Raw genomic sequence first — 6,305 nt, 5'->3', positions numbered from 1 at the left:
GTACTCTTTAGAGGGACACATGTGTTAATTAAGCACAAGGATTGGAAATCACCCATAACTATTGGAGTTAGGAGTGGTCACCTTTATAGATTGCAGTTTGATGCTCCTAAGGCACTTATGAGCAAAAATAATCCTAGAGATCTTGGAGAGCTATGGCATAGGAGGATGGGCCATATTCATCATGGAGCACTTAGATTGCTTCGTGAGACCATGACAGGTGTTCCAGAGGTGAGCACAGAGCATGATGATGTATGTAAGAGATGTGTGTTGGGGAAGTTTGTGAAAGCATCTTTTCCAAGGAGTGACACCAGATCTAAGGGTGTTCTTGATCTAGTACATTCAGATGTTTGTGGACCAATGTTGACAAAATCTCTTAGAGGATATGAGTACTATGTTACTTTTATTGATGATTTCTCTAGAAAGACCTGGATATACTTCTTGAAGACTAAGGATGAGGTTTTCAGTCGATTCCAAGAGTTCAAGGCTCTTGTGGAAAACTTGACAGGAAAGAAGATAAAGGTTCTTCAGTCAGACAATGGAGGCAAGTACAAAGGAAATGTTTTCCAAGAGTTCTACACCAGAGAAGGAATCAAGAGAGAATGGACTGTTCCTTACAATCCACAGCAGAATGGAGTTGCTGAGAGGAAGAATTGTTCTATATCAGAGGCAGCAAGAGCTATGCTACATGACCAGGACATGCCCCGTTACTTATGGGCAGAGGCATGTAATACATCAGTCTACATTCAGAATAGAGTTCCACACAAGGTGCTAGGGAAGATGACACCAGAGGAGGCTTTCACAGGGAAGAAGCCAGATGTTAGTCACTTCAGGATATTCAGGAGTTTGGCATATTGTCATATTCCTGGAGATACACATACAAAGTTAGATCAGACTGCAGAAAGGGGGTACTTTTTTCGGTACAGTGAGACTTCAAAGGCATATAGGATTTTCATTTCAGGGACTAAAAGAATTATTGTCAGACGAGATGTCAAGTTCATGGAGGACAAGGCATTCAGGAGATCCAGAGTTTTGCCAGCAGATGATCAGAGTGAGCAGCCAACAGAAGCTCCAAGACCAAGTCAAGGGTAGCAAAGCTCAAGTACAGTTACCAGTACGAATGTAGACTCAGTTAGTGAAGATTCACAGAGTACGGAGCAATAGGTGCAACAGGAAATGCATCTAGAAGACTTAGAGATTGAAATTTCATCCTCTACAGTTGGCAGCAGGAATCATGTGGTTCCAGATACACAAAGGGATACTCAGGAGTTTGTGGGAGCTCCTAGGAAGAGTACTAGACAACGAAGACAACCAGCCAAGTTTAATGACTATGTGGCATTAGTTAGTTAGTTGGTAGATAGTGAGCCTTCTAGCTATCAAGAAGCTGCAGAACATCAGGTATGGCGAGATGCTATGGTTGAGGAATATTCTTCAATAATGTAGAATGATGTGTGGGAGGTAGTACCTAGACCAAAAAATAGGGCTGTAGTTGGATCACGCTGGATCTATAAGATAAAGCACGGTGCAGATGGTAGCATCGAGAAATACAAGGCTAGGTTCGTGGCAAAGGGGTTCTCTCAGAAGGATGGAATAGACTATGAGGAGAAATTTGCTCCAGTTGCCAGGTATGCTTCTATACGAGCTGTAATCTCACTTGCAGCATAGAAGGGATGGAAAATCCATCAAATGGATGTCAAGACAGCATTCCTCAATGGTGAGTTGAAGGAGGAGGTATACATAGAACAACCAGAAGGCTTTGTAGCGCACAACAAAGAGACCCACGTGTGCAGATTGAAGAAAGCATTATACGAACTCAAGAAGGCTCCTAGAGTGTGGTATGAGTGCATTGATACATACTTGCAGAAAATAGGCTTTGTGAAGAGTGAAGCAGATGCTAACCTCTACTACTTGATGGTTAGGGGTGAGATTCTCATTTTTGTTCTTTATGTGGACGATCTATTTCTTACAGGTTCACTAGGGCTCATAGTGGATTGCAAGAGGAACCTTGCAGAAGAGTTCGAGATGAAGGATTTAGGACTTATGCACTACTTTCTAGGCATGGAAGTGTGGCAGACAGATGGGGAGATTTTTCTTGGTCAAGGGAAATATTGCATTGAAATCTTGAAGAAATTCGAAATGGAGGATTGCAAAGCCATGTCTACACCCATGATCATGAATTGGAGGAAGATAGATACATCTAAGGAGAAAGATGTAGATCCCACTTTATATAGACAGTTGATTGGTTCGCTTATGTATTTGGTCAACACTAGACCAGATATAGCATTTGCAGTTAACTCTCTTAGTCAGTTCATGGTTGAACCAAAGAGAATGCATTGGATAGCAGCTAAGCATGTGCTATGTTACTTGCATGGTACAGTCGAGTATGGGATCAGATATGTTCGAGGTGAAGGTATCAGGTTGATAGGCTATACCAATGCAGATTGGGCAGGAAGTACAATAGACAAAAGGAGCACTTCAAAGTGTTGTTTCAGCTTGGGATCAGGAGTTATATCTCGGTTCAACAGGAAGCAGAAGTCTGTAGCTCTAAGTTCAGTAGAAGCAGAATATATAGTAGCTAGCATGGCGACATATGAAGCTATATGGCTTCGAAATTTGTTAGTAGCCTTGTTTGGTCAGAAGGTTGAGACTACTGTGATACATTGTGACAATCAGAGTTGCATCAAGTTGTCTGAGAATCCAGTGTTTCATGATAGGTCTAAACATATAGATATCAGATATCACTTCATCAGAGATTGTGTACAAAGGGGAGTTGTTCAGCTACAGTACATACCTACAGAGGAGTAGGTAGCAGACATTCTGACGAAGGCTTTGGGAAAGGCCAAATTTATCTTTTTCAGAGATAAGATGGGTGTCATGCAGAACAACTTCCTCGCTAAGAGGTAGTGTTAATTATTGTTAGATGGACAACTATTATTTCTGACCCGAAAATAGCAGTAGTATTTATGGGTAGCTTGGACAGCTGTTCGTCCTTATCTATGAATAGCAGTTGTATTTATGGGTGGTTTGGACAGCTGTTTGTCCACTTGCCAAGAATTAGTAAATGGTTATTATTTACTAATTTTAGAGATTCCCTTTTGGACACCTTGCAACCAATTCTATTATTGGCTGTCGAGTTGTCTTAATCTCAGCCGTTGGTTTGATTTAATCTCGATCGTTGGTTTACCAATAGGAGTAGTATAAAAAAGGGTCATTGGGTCATTTGGATAAGAAGTTTTGAAGAAACGTTTGTAGTGTTAGCAAACAGTCTTGCAGTGTTAGCGTGGAGATAGCAGTGGGGAATATCAGCGGGAGAAATTAGGAGGTTGTCGGAGTTCTGCCAATGAGAGGCAAGGAATTTTGTATCTCTTGATTTGCTGAAGTTTAATATAATTCCTCATCTGTAGAACTGGTTTTCCCTTAGGGTTTTTTTCAGGGACAATTGTCCAAAAATATTGTGTTCATTGTGTTGTTCATTTCTTTCCGTATTATAAGTGAAATTGCAATTGTGTTATTTTTCAATATTAGCTGGGAATTTGTTTTCAGCAGTTTGATAATCATTTATGATAGGAGATTAATAATCAGTGACTGCAATAGTTTGATTTTTCACACGTTAAAACCATTCTTTGGCCAACATATACATTAGTTTAGTTTAAGCAATGTCTTTTTAAAAATTTCAGATCTAAATTTTAGATTTTGGTTTCCTTTTGTAGTTTCTATCATAGTGATTTTATGATAACCTCTATAATTTTGGGATGTTTATGAATACTACAACATTCATATAAATAAAGGTGTAATCTGATATGCAATATTATGCAATTTATTTGAACTACTTTTTGTTCGTTGTAGTAGTCCTAGTTTTTCTATAATTGCTTTATTTATGAATAGAGTGTACATTAATGTGGGATGTATAATGATCATGAGAATGTAAAAGAGGCCCTTGTAACCTAAAAGAAATGAACACATGGCGGTTATCACCCTGCTGGACAAATTCCTTGGGTGTACTTTGACCCTTTGTCTAAGGATGGAAAATCTTCTTGTGTTCATATCATTCTCCAATCAGAAATCGCTGGATAGATCTTACTCTACCTAGAAAAAACTCCATGCATGTACCTCCCTTGACTGTAGTTCCTCTCGTATTAAAACATTCGCAAAAACAAAACTTCTCTCTAAAGATGAAAATTGTGTGATTGTTGAAAAAATGCAAATCTAGAAAGAAATCCACTTCTATCCATGGAGTTATGTATTAATGGACTTATTGCCTATTATGGAAGGGTCTATTTCTTCTTGTTGTTTCACTTTTTAGATTAAATAGAAATCTATTTCATCAAATTCTTATAAAACTTGAATCTAATTCAATAATTCTTGAAGAAATATGGAACTTGATGGATGGTCTAACACACTCCCAAACCAATCGGACTTGGTTGGGTCTATTTCTTCTTCTTGTTTCACCTTTTTAGATTAAATAGAAATCTATTTCATCAAATTCTTATAAAACTCGAATCTAATCCAATCATTCGTGAAGAAATATGGAAGTTGATGGATGGTGTAGCACACTCCCAAACCAATCAGACTTGGCTCAACACCTTCAGTGACCTATTGAATGTTTGTTCCCGACGCTGTCATCTTTCTATAATGGGAGCCATTCCTTGTTCACCCATGTATCAGAGCGTTCGATTGAAGAGAATAGGTCAAATCTTACCACGGGGAAGGATGTTGAAATATTTAATGCATTGTTGGTTTGTCCCTGGAGCCAAATGCTCACCTACCTCCTGACAGTTTATAGAACAGATAGAAAATTGAATGTAGGTAGGTAAGTTTTTTCAAATTTGCAAATGAGGGGGAAAATATTTGGCAGAAGACAAAAAAAAGGAATCTCTCTCTCTCTCTCTCTCTTTCTCTCTCTCTCTCTCTCTCTCTCTCATGCCACACACACACACACACACACACACACACACAGAGATTTGATCAGTGAGTTTAGAAGATCAAAGAGACAGAAAAGTTGCAGAGTAAAAAGGAAAGAAAAAGAAATCAATCAGCAGATCAGTGTGAAGTGTTCAAAAGGTAGAAGAGTTTCAGTACATGTTGGATCTCTTGTTGTTATGTAAGTTTTTATTGTTATTTTGACCTGTTGAGGTAGTGATTGTTCCAAGCACTATTGTATGCAGCCATTAGAGCTGCAAGTTTAAAGTTTAAGTTTGAAGTTTTTCCAGTTTAAAGTTTTAGGGTTATTTTAGGGTTTTCTGGTTGAAGCTGAATGCTCCCGATTTTGTAATAGTTTCAATCAAAGTTGAATAGCAAGAAAGAAATCATATGTGAATCCATTGCTCCTTCTTATTCATTACATTTTTGAATTTTATTGTTGAATATTTTAAGCTTTAGGTCTTTGGTTTTAATGGTAGAAATATTTACGTTATAAGTTCTATCACTTAGCATTGTCCTTGGTAGAAGTTCTCTCTACAATTTAAGCCGAGCTTACTCAGCATTCACTTTGCTTAGCTTACTCAGTATCCATTGGTGCCAAGTTGCCTTTCACATGCCGAGTTCACTCAGCTCCTTCATGTGCCGAGCTCACTCAGCACCATCTTGTCACTCGGCTCCTTAAGGTGCCGACTAAAACTAGCACTCGGCAATAGTTTGTGCCAAGTGAAATTTTTAAAGTTGTGATTTAATATTTCTCACATGGTATCAGAGCTTTGAGGCCACACATCCATAGTGAGTTAGGGCAATTTTTTCTAGGATATTTAACATGGCAGTCGATGCAGGAAACATTTGGCAACAACCACCACCCTTCAATGGAAAAAATTATGATACATGGGCAAAGAAGATGAAGACCATAATGGTTGCAAATGATTTATGAGAGTTTGTGATTAATGGGTTCAATGATTTGACAGGCCCAACTTAGTATGCTACTCTCACAAATGCACAAAATACTCAACTGAAAGTGTAAAGGAGAAAGGATGCTAAGGCATTAAGTTTGATTGAGGCAGCAATGACAGAGACGATTTTTCTCAAAATTGCAACAGAAAATTATGCAAAGGAAGCTTGGGATATCCTTGAGACAAACTTCAAGGGGACTAATAAAGTTCATATAGTAAAGCTATAGAATATAAGGAGGGAGTTTGAGAACCTTTAGATGAAGGAAAATGAATTAATTGTAGATTTCAGTTCAAGGACCTCCAATGTGATTAACCAACTAAAGTCAAATGGAGAAGACTATCAAGAGTAGAGGATACTGGAAAAGATATTGAGGAGTTTACCTCATAAATATGATAATTTGGTCATGACCATAGAAGAGGAAAAATAACTAA

This window comes from Cupressus sempervirens, chromosome 5, assembly GCF_028749045.1.
Source record: "Cupressus sempervirens isolate cs-2001-9-10 chromosome 5, ASM2874904v1, whole genome shotgun sequence".
Classification (NCBI taxonomy): domain Eukaryota; kingdom Viridiplantae; phylum Streptophyta; class Pinopsida; order Cupressales; family Cupressaceae; genus Cupressus; species Cupressus sempervirens.
The sequence above is the reverse complement of the archived record's forward strand: the minus strand, read 5'-3'. Positions refer to the sequence as shown.